This window comes from Camellia sinensis, chromosome 5 (assembly GCF_055761805.1).
Source record: "Camellia sinensis isolate YWXY chromosome 5, ASM5576180v1, whole genome shotgun sequence".
Taxonomy (NCBI): domain Eukaryota; kingdom Viridiplantae; phylum Streptophyta; class Magnoliopsida; order Ericales; family Theaceae; genus Camellia; species Camellia sinensis.
The window spans coordinates 106,540,729-106,558,802 of NC_138965.1; the positions used below are offsets into that span (position 1 = coordinate 106,540,729).

Consider the following 18,074-nt stretch of genomic DNA (forward strand, 5'->3'; position numbering starts at 1 on the left):
TTTAGGAGTGTGATTAAAAATGGTCATTTTTAATCACACTTTTTAAGTGTCATTAAAAAATGCTTTCATCACACCTTTTAAGTGTGATTAATAATATTTAGATCACACCTTTTAAGTGTGGTTAAAAACATTTAGATCACACATTTTAAGTGTGATTAAAAATATTTAGATCACGCCTTTTAAGTGTGGTTAAAAATATTTAGATCACACCTTTTAAGTGTGATTAAAAACTTTAGTTCACACATTTTAAGTGTGATTAAAAACTTTAGATCACACCTTTTAAGTGTGATTAAAAATATTTTGATCACACCTTTTAAGTGTGATCTTTGGAAGTATGATTAAAAATGATCATTTTTAATCACACTTTTTAAGTGTGATTAATAACATTTAGATCACACATTTTAAGTGTGATTAAAAATATTTACATCACATCATTTAAGTGTGATTAATAACATTTAGATCACATCTTTTAAGTGTGATTAATAACTAATAAAATCTGTGATAAAAAAAAGGTGCTACATATTTGAAAAATAATCAATATTATTTTTGTATGCACATTTGAATAATGTAATACACACTATATACTATATTTTGAATCATAATCACATATTGAATAGAATAACGTCATATATTTCATAAATGGAAATTAAATATTCAAAACTATATACAAAGGAATTAAATAAAAAAAATTATCTGTGCTTACATATATTAAAAAATGAAAAAACTTAAAAAACTAAGTTCTTTAATTCTTGGACCATATTTTGCATCTCTCCAAAAAATTTCTGACCTGAAAAATGAAAACACAAATTAATTCAGAAACCGCTGATGCATATGAATAAACTAAAAAGTTAATTCAGCAAACCAAAATAAGAACATTAATCATTTCTACTTGATCTTAATCATTTTAGAAGCATAAAAATGTAACTTAGAAACACAGATGGCAGCTGCAAACACACAAACCATTTAAGCATGTGTATTTCATAAGCAATGTTCTAAAAATAATAATTCATTCTAACTTAGTCTGCATTGTTTCAAGGTAATAAATCCTCTGCATGATGACTTGAGTGATCTCGTGAATTAGTTTGTCATGGATTACATTGCAAAGACAGAAACCACCTTTACATTAACACCAAGGATGCAAAATATGGATGACCTTTATAAAAATAACCAAGTATTCAACAGAACTTTACTCTGAAAATTTACATTGTACACTTATACAGGTTCTGGTCATATATAACTTTAAACAAAGTTTCAAAGGAAAAGAAACCACAAATGTGCCAATAACATTAATTAGAGCTTTTGAGTTAAATAAAATCTTGGTAACAGAAAAAAAGGATAAAGTGTATAAAATTCTCTGGAAAGAGCAAGAATGAAACATTAACCAGAAGGCAAAATCTCAACAGGTAAAATTCCTGCATATGCCCATTAAACTACATCTTACTCAGGCATGTGGATAGCAAAACATAAAGCCTTTATGCAGCACATACATATCAAAAAATTATTAATGGATATAGATGCAAAAGCATAAAATTAGTGTTTGAGAGAGAGAGAGAGAGATATATATATATATATATATATAAGCATGTTTAATCCACCAGTTAATTATGAAGAAGAGATTTTGCAAATCAAATCCACAACATACTTTCGTGGTCTTAGCTTCTTTTCAGCTTCCTTTGACCGCATTTTAACATGGTTTTTAGTCGATTCATCCAAGACACGCTGCACATTCAGCTTGCGCCAGGCACACCCTGATTCAACACGCTGCACATTCACCACTTTGACGTTCTTCATATATATCACAGAGGTCTCCCAACCTGAAGTCCTTACCACCCACATCAATAACCTGATGCAATGACAGACTGCTTAAAGCTATGATTGATAAATTACCAAAAGGTCAAAACCACAAGAGATTAATAACAAACACAACATTGATGGCCATCTTGTTGCAATTGCAAATGTCATGGAATCTAATTAGTAGTAATGTAGGAGATATGATATTATAAATCTTCACACAGATTATGAAAAAAGGAAATTGGTCAGGGAAGTATCTAACCAAAATGCTGTGTGGTGACACTGTTTTTGCAGCTCAAACTTAGAGCAGATTCCCATCTTCAAAAAAAAAAAAAAAAAAAACTAATTAATAGTTGCCAACAAAATGTGCTTGTGCTATTATGAATCAGATTCACATTCACCACTTTGACGTTCTTCATATATATCATAGTTGCCAACAAAATGCGCTTGTGCATAGTTGTGTCTATGTGAGGGAGAGAGAGCTCTTGCAATAGAACAGCAACCAGAAAGTGGCCCTTGCAATAGAACTCTTCTACTTTAGAAATATATTCAAGTTGGGATGAAAGAAAAAACAAATAAATAAATAAAAAAAATAACAGCCAAAGACTTGGACCAGAAAATGTAATTATGTATACTTGATATATCTGAAGTAATTCAACCAACTAGAATATTGGAAACTTATTTCCCACTTGTTCATCACATCAATGATTAAAATTAATACTGCTTTTGCCTAGGAGAAAAAACAATTATAACTAATTAATAGTGCATTCTGCCAATCATATGAGTATCAACAGCCAAGTTACATCAAGAACAAATTAATCATGTGGAAAGGATACAGAAATTATGTCCAGACAACATCCATAATAAGATAAAGAAGGTTTAATGCACTCCTAAGAGGTAAAATGCTAATCTCACTCTATAATCAATTGCCGAGGTTTTCTAAAAACAGCTATCAAATATTTTGTCCTAACCTTTATCATCAAGAAAATTACGCTTTGTTGGCCAAACATTTATGAGATCAAAGATCACAAAATCAGCAAGTAAAAATATGATAATATCCCAAAGATTAGGCATAAATTAACAGCATAGAAAATATACAAATGGACAATAAATGATATGTGAAGGAACCTGTTATGTGCTCCTTTAAGTTAATGAACCTGCATAACAAATTACACAGAAATGAACTAGAAAGTAACCATAAGTTGACCAACATTTAGCACCCTAAAATAATAGCTTCACACATGAAATGAGAAATGGTTCATTGTATGCATAGAACTCAAATGGTTATTCCACCAGTTTTCTGGACATATTTCATGCATAGAACTCATCTCAATGTCCTGATCAGATTAAGCCAGAATGCAGAACTCTACATTGTTGTATGCACAAATCATGAATTTTTCACTAATGATAGAAAATGAAGTGTATTCAACAAGGAATCAAGTGAAATTTAAGGAAACATTTTAAAGGAAAAACGATGGAATGAAACTTCTGAAAAATTGGTCCGTCTGTTATGTAAATGCATTAAGTTTGTGTTTCCATTACCTAATAAGACCTTCTATGAAACAACTGTTGAAGAAAGATATGCTAAAAGGGGGTACCAATTGGAGACCTACAAGACAACACAATATTATCTTGACAGGGAAAATGCTAAAAGGGTATCAATTGGAGACCTACCTGAAAAGGATTGAGTACAGCAATTGAGTAATTGATGCTGATAGTCTCACCCCCTTCGTCTACATATGACCTGCATCAATAGCAAAAGAAAATGAAGTTACAAGGGAATTGCCTCATTGTCATCAACAAAATCTGAGTTGCTTATAAGCTTCTGGGCAGGGACTTTACTCTTAGGTGTTAAATTTTTTTTCTTTACCTGGAATGAGAGAAAATCAAGGCAATATCCATGAATTTAATCATTAAGTGTTCATCACATTACAGAGCTGCTATCAGAACTAGTTTAATAATTCCAGTTACAACAGGAAATGCTGAATCAATACAAAATTACAATTATAATGGTGGCAAAAAAGTGAAAAGAGCATCTGACAATTCAGACATGCACAATCGAGAATATAGGCATGTAACAGTAAAGAACAAAAATGTGTTGTCTTCTACATGTGAAGCACAAGTAAACCAATTTAATTCAGCCCCCCTCAAGTAGAAGTGTGCTTCCAGATTAAATCAAAGAGAGATGTGCGACCAGATTATAAATGTAATTAATTATATACAGATTAATCCAAAAGTTGATGAATTACAGATTAATCCAAAAGTTTTAGAGAAACTTCAGTGTTATACTACAATGCTCAACTGAATCCAAATTACCAAATTACATTGCCTCTACAAGCAGTAAAATTCGAAAGAAATAGAGCGAGCGAGCGAGCGAGCAAGAGAGAGAGAGAGAGAGAGAGAGAGAGAGAGAGTACCGACTAAAGTTCAGAAACAAAGTAGACTATTCGCTGCCATTGGCCGTGTACCTGGATACCTGATGTAATATTAAAGTTTATCAGTGTTCACCTACACTGCAGAATTGGATCTTCATTAATTATCTCTCATTACCCCAAGTCCTCCATGTAGCAATTTGAGAATCAATGCCTTCCCAGACAGATATTAGGGCTAGAGGAGCTCCTTGATTTCAGTGCAGATCATAATGTGATCATCACATTATAGGATTCTACAGGTTCAGTGGCAAAAATAAAATAAAATTATTAGTGACCAACATCATACTAACTTATAATCAAGATAAATACGGGCACGAGTCATATCAAAAAGGCTCCTTAGTTGTTGTCCTTCCCACAGCTTTGTTTAGGCTTCAAACTTATTGTACTTGTTTACCCAATCAATAGAAACATCATCAATTAGACAATTACCCAACATCTTAATGCATATAAATCTACAATTGAAGATTTCCAAGAATTTGTAAAATATGAAAAAGGAGAAAACAAAACCATAGACAATTTTTCTATTGCATGTTTATGGTGAAGAAAAACAACATGAAATTCAAAGGCAAATTACAGAACATACTATTACTTTCTAATAATATTTCTTTTGTTTCCAATCAAAAAAAACAAAAAAACAAAAAATTACCAACTAAAACAGACACCATAACCATAAGTAGCCCCAGAAGTGGTGCAAGTTCGGGGGATAGAGTAAAGAGGATGCATATTGTTCCAACCACCTACATGAGAAACAAAAGTCAGATATGCTAAAATGACCATCATACAAAATTTCCACCCAAAAAAATGAAAAAACACAATACTGTTTGAAAAAAAAATGAAAAAACACATAGGCTAATGGCACATGGTAGTCTGGACAACCTAATAATTTTCCTTCCATGACACAAGAAATAAATAAAACTTGGTATCTCGTAAAAAGTGGGCAGGCAAGTTTGTCTTCTTATCTTCTGTGATTTGTTGGCTTCAAATTAAAAAGAGAAAAAAAAAAAAAGGATAGAGGGGTGGGGGTAATCATGAAGAACTTCTGGTTACGGCTAAGATTATGAAATTTATCCAATATAGTGATCGTTTCCCAAAATATGACTGTTATTTTCATAGGAAAAGCTCATATACACCTCACAATATTATTTTCTTTGTCTACTTCTAAGGAGATTTCTATACAAAATGCATGGAAAGAGGAAGAGGTCTATTACAATGGTGGATTGGGTATAAATTTAGAATCTTGAAAAGGAAAATATGGGATGCGTTGCCTTTTGCTACACTGCTGTATTTGTGGAAGGGTAAAAAAAAATTGTATGTTCTTTAATCGTTTGCACATAATCTCGTGACAATCTACTCTTCTTCATCCGACTTTTATCCATTGATAATTAACTAAATTAAAGTACCATGAAACAAAATAAAAAGTTAAATATATTATATAAAGAGTTATCTATACTAACATAAAAAATCACTACACAATTTAGTTTAGGTACACAAGATAAAGTTATCTATGATTGGCTGATTCAAAACCATTGAAACAAGCTAACTAGATAAGGGAAAAGTTATATGCTCAAACAAGACAAGTAGGGGAAATTTTATGATATGCCTGCTAGATGTAAATTTTGTAATTTGAAAAAGAGGCTAGTTGTACATTTGAAATGTTAAGGAAGATAAAAAAATGTTGAAGACATTAAGCTCTAAATTCTAATTATATAATCATAAAAAAATCGAAAAGAAGAATATGATTTAGAATTGCAGAAATCTAACTTCTAAAGCAAATAGACCTAACCTTACTTAATAGGGCCATTTATTTATTTATTTATTGTTTGTGTGTATTTTTACTATTAAAAACATGTATAGTTCTTATTTGAAGGGATCCTGTCTTTAGAACGCTCCCTTTCTTTTTGTTATTGCTCTAAAAAAATTATTGTGAATCTATGAAACAGTCCAGCTGGTGGCCAGAACTTTTATATTCACATTTAGTTGGTCAATCCAAATCAAATGACTCACCAGCTGGATTTGGAGAATTTCTTTGGAGATTTTTTTTTTCTTATAGAGTGAAATATAAATATATTTGGTAGGAACCAAGGAAAGTATGGAATTGCTTGCCTCTTCAAGTAAACAGAGCCAGTGGGTTCAATCCAGGCCTATCTTCTATTTGGTCTTACTTTTATTTGTATATTTTATTTTTTGGGTTTTTGGGCAAGGTTGTGATTTTGGATTTGGGTATTAGCAGTGGATTGACCCTCATTTATCACGTTGATTTTTCCATTAAAATTTAATTTGGTTTTAATTGTCCATAATAACCTTAGCATCACTTCACCTTTAGAAAGAAAAGAAGAAAAAGATAATTAAATAAAAGAGAAAACATACTGTCAGCTTTCAATATAAATGTGTGTGGTAGATCAAAATTTTTGAGTTTCTTCACAAGATGTGTGCAATTTGGATCCATTTTTCTAGAGCCCTACTGAAGCACTGATATCTAAGAAGTTGAAGTGGTCAATTGGAACACTCCAGTTCTATCTAAAAAACATAGATAATGGTTTCTGACTGTAACTTAATGTTTAAATCATTGTGTAATCACCCCCATGCGTACTCAGTTTTTTGGTAGATGTCATTTGAAACTGTTTTTTTTTTCTACCTCTGGTCTGCTATAAATGAAAATCCATTAAATGGGTTTAAGTTTGCTAGTTAATTAGTTTATAGGCATCATGCTTCATTTGGTAGGAAAGACTGAGGAAGGAAAGAGGGTAGGTAAAGAGAAATTTCCTTTGTAGGGAAAGGTGGAGAGGGAGTGCAATAAATCCAATCTGCATATAAAAAGTGGAAAAAGTTAAAAAAAGGGGACCGACCAAATACACTGTAATGTGGCGGGGAAAATAGGAAGGAAACAATGGAACTTTGTATTGTGGGTTTTAGTGGCTTCCTCTTTGCCTTGTCCATCCCTCATTCTCAAAGGATTCATGGTTTATGCGAGGTTTCCTTTTTTTTGTTTTCCTGGATGCATCTTTTCTGCATCATTTTTGGTGGTGTCATATACGAGTATGTTTAGCAGGCCTGATCCATGTGCTGATAAAGTAGAAAATTTGATAAAAGTTTTGGGGTCTCTAGTATATTTCATCTTGATTTGGCTTATTATGTCTTGTAAAAAAATGTTGGTATAGATATGGATTTGATCTTTGAACTTACTCCATATGGTATACTTTACTCCATATTAAAAAAGTCACATTTTTTATAAATGTGATTAACTAGTATTTATTATTGGCAAAATGTTCTCCTAGATGGATGAAGCACGTACAGTATAATCTATGAGAAGGTAGCAAAAGATTTTTCAAACCATGTCCTATATTATTATAGCAAGAATAAAATGGCCACTTACAATGCAATGTTAGCAGGTGTATGTCCTCATGGAGGCATTTGGCCACGATTTGGAAATGAGACGTAGTAGTTACTATCTTGCTAAGTGATGCAATCCATAAAAGGCTCAATGTGAAGTAAATTTACAGAAGAGGTAAATTTTGAAATTGGAATGATTCCCAGGAAAAAAAAAAAAAAAAACAGAACAAACCAATAAACAAAAAGGTAGGCACTATTACTCCATTGTGACATTTCATCAAATATCTAGCATACATAATGATTCCTCAAGCATGAGACTTTACTGTGTATCATCAACAACAATCCATTCACTTCACTAATTATATTGGTTAAAATATGAATATCTTAGATGATCAAATATATGTGTGTGTGTATATGTGAATATAATAATCAAAACACATATCATGTTAATCAATCAATTTTCCAAATTATTTTCCCAAATCAAAATCATTCAAGATGTTCATGAAATCCTTCAAAGTAGAGAAGTTTTGGAGATATTAGAAGCAATGCATGGAATGGCAAGTATCTCATCTTAACAATGGATTCCATGGACTCAAACTTGTCCGAAGACAATAGAAGAAAGAGAGAGGGGTAGAGAGCGAGAGACCAGAAGACAGAGGGGGATAGAGAAAGAAAAACAGAGAGAGTAGGCTGACCTTGAAATCACAGCGGTGCTATAGCTTGATGTCGTCATCGTACGTGGCGGTGGAGGATGAACGAAGGCTCTGATACTTGCAGGAGAGAAGTGTTGATAGTCTAGGGCACAAATTGTAATCCAGGATAGTTGAACGGTTTTTATTTTTATTTTTTGGGACTGAAATTGATCTAATATGTTATTTACGCAAAAAAAAAAAAAAAAAAAAAAATTCGAACTTGAAAAAAAATCTAATTTGGAGCGAATTTTTTGTTTTATTTGGCGACCATTATTTTGCTTGGTTTTTGTAACGGTTGAGGTCTAACCATTGCTAAAAATATATATATGGCAGCGTTTTAAAAAAAAAATGTTACTAAAAATTTTATTTTTAGTTGCGGTCAATAACAGCTACAATAGCCTATTTATAGCAGCATTTTCCAGGCCACTACAATAAAAAACGCTGCTAAAACTTGATTTTCCTGTAGTGATACCTAGTAGCTCCAAGGCCAATGTTGTGAGGAAATACAGTGGCACCGTAGAAGTTGTTGTTGCCATGAACAGCGTCAGTACCGTAGAGAAGTGGAATCCCGAGGCGAGACTCGAGCGCAGCGTTCTGAAATCTGTCAATCATATAGATCCAATCGGACGACGTTGCTTTCTCGAACGGTCCACCACTGCCGGCACTGAGAATACTCCCTGAGAAATCAATGAATCGAAGATCAAAGGAAAAAAATGCATAAAAACAGAGAGAGAGAGAGAGGGAGAGAGAGAGAGACCGATGGAGAGGTCTCGAATGGATTGAGAGGTTGGGTGTGAAGTTGCTTCACTGCACTGGTTGATCGATTTGAGTGATCTGGCCGATCTTCTCGGACAAGGTCATTCGAGAGAGTAAGTCTTTGATTCTGGATTCGATTGGGGAGTTAGGGTTTTTGTAAATGGGATTGTTGTTCATGTTCTTGGCTTTTCTACTACTACTGTTCATTTTGTTCAGCTTGAAGAACCAGGCGCGATGGATTGAGAGGTTGGGTGTGAAGTTGCTTCACTGCACTGGTTGAAGAGATTGGGAATTTTGGGTTTGGGGTGGGGGAAAACCCGGGCGGGGGGGGGGGGATTAGGGATTTTTGAGATTGGGGATTTTGGGTTTGGGGTGGGGGAACCGAGCGGGAATGGAAAAGACAGGAGGGAGAATGAAAATTTTTTTGGATTTTTTTTTTATTTTCATTATAAATAAATATTTAAATAATAAAATGACTTTCTTTTTTTTTTTTTTTGTAATAGAGGATGTCATTGCTAAAAAAATAATTTTTTATTAAAATAATTTTTTTTTATAGTTAATGAATTTTTATTTTTATTTTTTCATTTAGTAAGGTTGAAAATTTATTTGTTTCATATTTATTTTAATAAATAAATTTTTTTTTTTATTTGGTAGAAGTAGGGATAATATTTTCCATTAAAATAAAGTTAATTTTTTGTGGTCAATGTGGCATTTGCAATGGTAGTAGCGGTAATAATGGAATGGCATTTTCAGTAGTGGTGAATGTGGTAGAGAAGATGGGTGGTGAGAAAGAGATGAGTGAGAGACAGATAGAGAAGAGAGATAGAGAGAGAGAATAGTGATAAGTGAGAGAGAGACAAAGAGACAAAGAGATATAGAGAGAGACAGATAGAGAAACAGATAGAGAGAGATATATAGAAAAAATAGAGAGAAACAAGAGATGAGCGAGAGATAGACAAAGAAAGAGAGAAAGAGAAAGAGACAAAAAGACAAAGACTGATAGACAGAGAAGAGTGATGAGTGAGAGAGAGAGAAGAGATGTAATATTTTGTGGTAGAGAAGAGGAACCGACAGTAGTGGTGAAGGTGGTGGATAAGAGATGATGGTGGTGGTGGTGGTGGTGGTGGTGATGGCGAAGGAGATTAGTGGTGAAGTTGTGGTAGTAGTAGAGTAGATGGAGTAGCAGGGGTGAAAGAGAGGTAATTGTAGTAGTAGTAGTAGTGGCAATAGTGGTAGTGGTGGTAGTGGAGTGGTGGCGATGGTAGTAGTAATGGTAGTCGTAGAGGTGAAATGGCGACCGTGGTAGTAGTGGTGGTAGTGAAATGGCGTTTGCAGTAGTAGTGAAGGTGGTAGAGGAGATGAGTGGTGAGAGAGAGAGAGATGAGTGAAAGACACAGAGAGAGAGAGAAAAAAAAGAGATGAGAGAAGAGATAGATGAATGAGAGACACACACAGAGAGAGAGAGAGACAAATAGACAAATAGACAGACAGAGAGAAAAGAGTGATGAATGAGAGAGAGAAAAAAAAGAGAGAGAAAAAGATGAAAAAATGGGTGAAAAGATATAGACAGAGAGAGGGACAGAGAAAGAGAAAAAAAAGAGCGAAAAGAGATAAACGAGAGAGAGACAGAAAGAGATGAGCGAGAAAGCGAGGGAAAAAAAAAGAAGAGACAGAGAAGAAAGACAGAGAGAGAAGATAGATGAAAGAGATAGAAAGAATAGAGATAGACGAGAGACACAGAGAAAAAGAGAGAGAGAGAGATAGACAGACGGACAGAGAAGAGTGATGAATGAGAAAGAGAAAGAGAAGAGAGACAGAGACATAGAGAGAAAGAGAGAGATGGACAGACAGAGAAGAGTGATGAGTGAGAGAGAGACAGAGACATATAGAGAAAGGGAGAGACAGACAGACAGAGAAGAGTGATGAGTAAGAGAGGGAAAGAGAAGATAGACAGAGACAGAGAGATAGAAAGTTGAAAAAATGGGTGAAAAGAGAAATGTTCAAAAGAGTAAGACGACGTTGTTTATAGTGGATCGATAAATCGAGAAGGAGCTCGATAAATAGAGAAGATGGAAGTAAAAATTTTTTTTTTTTTAGTTACTATGATTGAAAATTTATTTATTTCATTTTTATTTTAATGAAAAAAATATTATTATTTTCTATTTGGTAGAAGTAGGGGTAATATTTTAATAAAAAATATTTTCCACTAAAATTAAAGATAATTTTCTGTGGTCAATGAAATATATTTTTCTGCGGCCTATTTTTTTTTTTTGTTATTAAAAATCATGAACTGATTTTTTGTGGTAGAGGAGAGGGAGTAGTAGTAGTGGTGAAGGTGGTGGATAAGAGATGGTGGTGGTGGTGGTGGTGGCGGCGAAGGAGATTAATGGTGAAGTTGTAGTAGTGGTTGAGTGGATGAAGTAGTAAGGGTGAAGGAGAGGTAATGGTAGTAGTAGTGGCAGTAATGGTGAAGGTGGTGGATAAGAGATGATGGTGATGGTGGTGGTGGTGGTGGTGGTAGCGAAGGAGATTAGTGGTGAAGTTATGGTAGTGGTAGAGTAGATGAAGTGGCAAGGGTGAATGAGAGGTAATGGTAGTAGTAGTGGCAATAATGGTAGTGGTGGCAATGGTAGTAGTAATGGTAGTTGTAGAGGTGAAGTTGTGATAGTGGTAATAATAGTGGTAGTGGAATGGCGTTTGCAATAGTGGTGAAGATGGTGAAGGAGATGGGTAGTGAGAGAAAGAGAGATGAGTGAGAGACAGATAGAGGAGAGAGAGAGAGAGAGAGAGACAAAGGCAGAGTGATGAGCGAGAGAGAGACAAAGTGGTCGCTAAAAGTGCATTTTCTTGTAGTGGATAGATAAATCAAGAGGGAGCTTAGTAAATAGAGAAGACGGAAAAGAGAGAGTGAGCAACGCGAACACAGAGGGAAAGAGAGAGAGAAAGAGCGAGAGAGAGGGACAAAAAGATAAAGAGATAGAAAGTGGGAGACAGAAAAAGAGACAGAGAGAGAAAAGAGATGAACGAAAGAGACAGAGAGAGAGAGATAGAGAGAAGAGAGATGAGCGAGAGAGACATAGAGAGAAGAGAGATGAACGAGAGAGACAGAGAGAGAGATAGAGAAGAGAGATGAGCGAGAAAGACAGAGAGAGATGAAAGATGAGAGAGATAGAGAAAAGAGAGATGAGCGAAGAGATAGGAAGAGAAAAGAGATGAGAGAAGAGATAGATGAGTGAAAGACACAGAGATATAGATAGACAAAAAGAAAAGAGTGATGAATGAGAGAGAGAGACAAAGAGATAGAGGAAGATGAAAAAATGGGTAAAAAGATATAGACAAAGAAAGAGAGAAAAAAAAGAGCGAAAATAGATAAACGAGAGAGAGACAGAGAAAGATGAGCGAGAGTGATAAAGAGAAGAGAGACAGAGAGAGAAGAGAGATGAGAGAGATAGACAGAAGAGAGATGAACGAGAGACACAGAGAGAAACAGAGAAAGAGAGAGAGAGAGACAAACAGACAGATAGAGAAGAGTGATGAGTGAGAGAGAGAGAAAAATAAGAGAGACAGAGACACAGAGAGAAAGAAAGAGACAGACAGACAGAGAAGAGTGATGAGTGAGAGAGAAAGAGAAGAGAAACAGAGACAGAGAGATAAGAAGATGAAAAAATGAGTGAAAAAGTTCCGTGTCTAACGTCTCATTTTCTAGTAGTGAGTCGTCTCTATCATTCATGGGTAGAATAGAGGCGTGGATTTGGGAATTGTATATTTTATATAAAAATCAAATTGAAATATTTTATACAATCACACCTATTTAGGGAGTGTGATTAAATATATATATATATATATATAATTACACTTATTTAAAAAGTGTGATTAAAAAGTAGTAATGTATATATAATCATACTTTAATTAAAATGTGTGATTAAAAAAAAATATATATAATCACACTTATTTAAAAAGTGTGATTAAAAAGTAGTAGTGTATATATAATCACACTTTAATTAGAAGGTGTGATTAAAAAATATATAAATAATCACACTTTAATTAGAATGTGTGGTTAAAAAATATATAAATAATCACACCTATTTAAAAGTGTGATTAAAAAGTAGTAGTGTATATATAATCACACTTTAATTAGAAGGTGTGATTAAAAAATATATAAATAATCACACTTTAATTAGAATGTGTGATTAAAAATATATATATATAATCACACTTGTTTAAAAAGTGTGATTAAAAAGTAGTAGTGTATATATAATCACACTTTAATTAGAAGGTGTGATTAAAAAATATATAAATAATCACACTTTAATTAGAATGTGTGATTAAAAATATATATATATATATATAATCACACTTGTTTAAAAAGTGTGATTAAAAAGTAGTAGTGTATATATAATCACACTTTAATTAGAAGGTGTGATTAAAAAATATATAAATAATCACACTTTAATTAGAATGTGTGATTAAAAAATATATATATAATCACACTTGTTTAAAAAGTGTGATTAAAAAGTAGTAGTGTATATATAATCACACTTTAATTAGAAGGTGTGATTAAAAATATATATATATAATCACACTTAATTGAAAAGTGACATAAAAAATAAATATTACCACACTCAATCAAATTAAGTGTGATTAAAATATCGGGAGCTGTTAAGATGTGCACCTTATAAAATAGTGCACATCATACACACATTTATTTTAAACCATTAGATATTTATAAATTAATCTCAACCATCAAATAATTTGATTGAAAATATTGAATACCCTCTCAACCGGTTACAATTTTGTTCACCGGTTACCTCTTTTAAGAAAATATTGAAGTCGGAGTTTCAATGGAAGAACGAGCCAATTGGGTTTGAACAATGGTGAATTGCCCTACAGATTGAGTCCATTGATGGCAAGTGTGAAGTTGCCGAGAGTTTCGAGAAGTCCTTCTATCAAGGCAGCTGTATCTTCCGTGGGTGCTCAAGAAAACAAGAATTCAACACAAACCCAAATGGAAATGAGGTCGTCAATTGGCTCAGACACAAAATTCAGGAAAGTTCTGGAGTCTGCTACCTCAGATCGAACTGAATTTGCAAGTACTAATGAGGGTTCCTCTGTTTCTGAGAAAATCCCAAATGGCGAAGCGGTGTTGAAAAATCCAATTTCTTCTAATTCCGGGAAAAGAAAAGAAGGTTTGAGGGGAAAATCCAATTCTGTCAATGCCACAATGGTATATGAATTACCAAGAAAAATTAAAAACACACTCTTTTAACTTCTTTTTTCTTTGATTCAGTCGAGAATTCTAACAATTCTGTTCTTCCAGGCAGCAGAGGCAAAGGATGACCCGAACACCAAGCGATTCAAACCCAATTGGCAACAATGAATAGTATTTCGAAAGGTTTGTAAAGCATCTTGTCTCCATAGTTCTATTTTCCATATATAACCCTCCATTTTGAAATTGCATTCACATTTTCCTTCTGATATAATCATTTTTTGGAATTCCAATTATCGTTTTCAGTTTTACCCATGCCTGGGATTGTGTTTGACTCTTCTAAATGAAGCTAATGATGAGCTCACCCAATGTCCTTAATACCCCGTGGCTAGCCCATACTTTCAAACTGCTAGTTGACTATTACAAATATTTCTCCCTAGGACAAACAAATAAGAACTTGTTGGATGTGGGGCATTCTATTTGTTTAATTATGTTATTGTAATTCCTTCATGTTCATTTATTGTTCTTTCTCTTGATGTCAAGCGTGTTATCTATTCAACTTGATGAATAAAGTGGGTGATTTATAATTTAGTTTCCTTGTTACCACATTTTATCTTGTGCATGTGTGGCTCCATGTGCATCATATAATCTAATTGTGTCATTAGTTTAACATTAAAGTAGTTTAAAGCTATAATACTTGGCTTTTGTTTTTTTTTTTTTTAAATTATATCTGTTGCTAATAGTTTGGATACATTGTCAATATTGTTTGATATGGATGCTATGCATTCCTAAACCAAGCTTCTTTCAACATGATATATTGATCTCCATGTTTTCCGGAATTTTAAGCGGGTTATTCTATGACATAGTGATCAATTACTGTGCATTATTTTTAAATGGGAAAATAGATTATATATATTTATATATCCCCAATGCCCCATTTATAAGTGGATTGTATTGTTTGTAAATTTTCTGCAAAATGTTTAATTGGCATATATCATGCCGTCACAGGATTGTTTGCCGATAAGTAGATACCACATGGCCAAATTTCTTTAGTTTAACTTGATTGAGAGATCTTGTCTTATTTTTCAATATCATGGTGTTATTAGTTAATTCATGGATGCTACTTTTTGAAGACATGACTTAACTGAGATTGCTGCTGGAAGAAAAGAAAAGAAAAGAAAAGCAGAGGAATTAAGCCTAGATTACTTTAAGACGCACCAAATAATAATTAGTTATAAATAATAACATAGGTGTTTTTCAAAAATGTGAAAGCATTGTTTTTTTCCCATTTTCTTTTGTACTAATCATTTTATGGTTATAAATTTGATTTGCAACAGAGCAGAGGTTGTCTTGGATGTTGTACTAAGCCCCCTCTGATAATTGCTGCTGACAAGCCATCCAAGAGACTGAGAATTTGAGGCCGAACAGTCAAGAAATCAAGCATTTCAGAGGATTTTTGGAGCACCAGCACTTACGAGATGGACAATAGTATTGTTCAGTCCCACAGAAGTGGATCATCAATGAGCACATCAAATCTACCCTTAGATCCCCACAGCAGTGCTGGAAGCACGAGTAATCCTACTGAATTTGTAAATCATGGCAAATTCAAAAAATAAGTTAATTCTTTCTATTGTTAACTGCTTACCAGAATGGTTGCTTGCATTCCCCATAATATCAATCAACGTGTTGCTTTGCTTAGCCATTGTTTCTAACAAATCACCTCTACTCATCCTCTTAAGATATCTTCTAGGCCCCAGAACTGTGAACTAGATGATTATCAATCTTTATTTAGATTAGTGGTGGTTCTTTGGATAAATGTATGGTTGGAACCACTAATTTTTTATTTTTTTTTTCTATTTTTGGTCTGTGGACTCTGGAGACTGGGCATTTGATCAAATTTTGAAAATGCCCCAATATCCATGCTGCTTTGATTTAACAAGCATGTAGTAACTTCCATAATACATGTTTTATATTACTGATATGTTAAGTTGAATGCTTTGCATCTCCCCTAGGCCACAAAGAGATTTTAACGGGACTCTCGTATGAGACTTCTCTAGTAGTGTGCTTCTTTGTCTACTAAATTTAATCCTTCATTTGTCCAGGTCTTGTTCTTCAGAATCAGACAAGACAGCAATGGATTGGAAATAAGAGGTCTCAAAACCGTACACAAGTTCCCAAACCCAAACTAAGGTGTTTTACTTCACCTTTCTTATATTTATGTGAAGTGCAAACTTGTCATCTTCATTTGTAGTTCCTTGAAGCTTCTCTTCTTGTTTCTTATTGCAATGTGACTTGATCATCATTTATGATGTTATCACAGGTTTTATTGGCTCATGATATCTATAGTTACATGATTATTTTTTTTAATTTTTAGAATTAATGTTTTCCCTAATTTTTCGAAACTAATGAGATATGCAGTGTCCTATATGTGATTTCTTTGGATTGTATTTTGTATTTAAAGAAGGAAATTACAGCACAGAAACATGAAATTCAATCACAAAAAGAGAATTCAAGCACAGAATAATGTGATAGTGAAGATGAATGAGTCGAGTGAGGAGCATTTGGAGATGACGTCAAGCATCATGGAGTTTCTTAAGAAACAAGGTTTCAACGGACAATTTAGGGGAGGGGGCATCCTATGAACTCGTAGATCGCCTTTTTGGTAAGTCTATCTTGCTTTACTTTTTCATTTTTCTCGTGTTGGTTAGTATATATTGGTTGAAGCACATATGTTTAAGAAAGTTACACTGTCAAACTCAATTAGGCTACCTTTTACCAATAAGGAACCTATGTGCCAATCCCTCTTGCATTAACGACATAGCCAGATCAACACTTGCTGAAGTGTCTAAAATCAAGAGAAACTTTGCAACATTGTTTAATTGCTAGTACAAACCTTGAAACATTGAAAATGATCATAAGATAGGATACTGAAATGCTTAATTTTATATTGTTTATGTCGATCTATCCTAGTTCGAATTTTGTGAAATTGAAAACCCATTAAAAACAATCAAACCATATCAGTATTTCTCATTTCTTTCTAAGCAAAGTTAGAGAAACAGTGATTGAGATAGTGAAGTTGTATCAAAGGGACATCCACTGGTAGATAGTGAAATTTGTGGAGAAAACTGGAGTCAGTACAAGAGAGATCCAAGTTTCATTGAATCATTCTATATGACAATAAAAGTCATCATGTTGCTTGATTGTTTTCAATATTGGCAGGTTCATGGATGTTCATATAACTTGCAAGAACTTGCCCCCAATTAGATTAGCTGTTGTTTTGTGATTTAGTACAAATGAAAGTCAAGTTTCGGTAGAAAATGCATTTTTGCTAAATTGGTTTACTCATATATAAAATTATTTATATATAAGTTTAGATGTAATTGATAATATATTAATGTTTTCTTTTTTTATTTTCTTCACAGATTGATTTTTGATGACATTTGGAAGCATACTTGCAAATCAAGATCAAGTGTTAATTTTTTTTTTTGGGCTGATACTTAGTTCTACTTGCAGCTCAAGATCAAGTGTTGATTTTTTTTGTGGACTGATACTTAGTTCATTTTGGGATTTGCTGTGATTTGGTCTTTGTTATAGTTAATGAATTGTTATTAAATTTGTTTGATGGATGTATTTTGATTTATAATATAAATTGTTTAGTGAATTTTTTTGTGGAGCGGTGTATAATAGTTAGTGGATTTCTTAGTACATTTAGAAGGTTATTGGGATATGAGCAGGGATATTTGTGAAATAATAATTTAAATTGAAATATAAAATATGGAACAAGTTTAGGGACGAATTTTTTCGTCATATGTACTTGTTATTATGACAAAGTGATTATTTGTCGCTAATAAATATTTTTTGTGACAA

The 18,074-nt window shown here is 33.3% G+C and overlaps 2 long non-coding RNA genes across 6 annotated transcripts; one reads left to right on the forward strand and one right to left on the reverse strand.

The window, feature by feature from the left end:
* Window positions 1–609: 609 nt before the first annotated feature.
* On the reverse strand, window positions 610–8,385 carry LOC145790780 (uncharacterized). 4 transcript variants are annotated; one of them, XR_014329958.1, is made up of 8 exons: window positions 8,249–8,385; window positions 4,870–4,960; window positions 4,342–4,456; window positions 4,209–4,267; window positions 3,466–3,535; window positions 2,920–2,948; window positions 1,643–1,843; window positions 610–787 (listed from the first exon to the last, which is right to left on the reverse strand). It is a non-coding gene; the product is annotated as an uncharacterized LOC145790780 (long non-coding RNA). The 4 variants fall into 4 exon arrangements; XR_014329956.1 differs by having other exon boundaries at window positions 4,209–4,456; XR_014329957.1 differs by having other exon boundaries at window positions 4,342–4,960.
* A 5,989-nt stretch (window positions 8,386–14,374) lies between these two features.
* On the forward strand, window positions 14,375–17,868 carry LOC145790178 (uncharacterized). 2 transcript variants are annotated; one of them, XR_014328836.1, is made up of 3 exons: window positions 14,375–15,823; window positions 16,310–16,869; window positions 17,630–17,868. It is a non-coding gene; the product is annotated as an uncharacterized LOC145790178 (long non-coding RNA). The 2 variants fall into 2 exon arrangements; XR_014328837.1 differs by having other exon boundaries at window positions 14,375–15,779.
* Window positions 17,869–18,074: the final 206 nt, after the last annotated feature.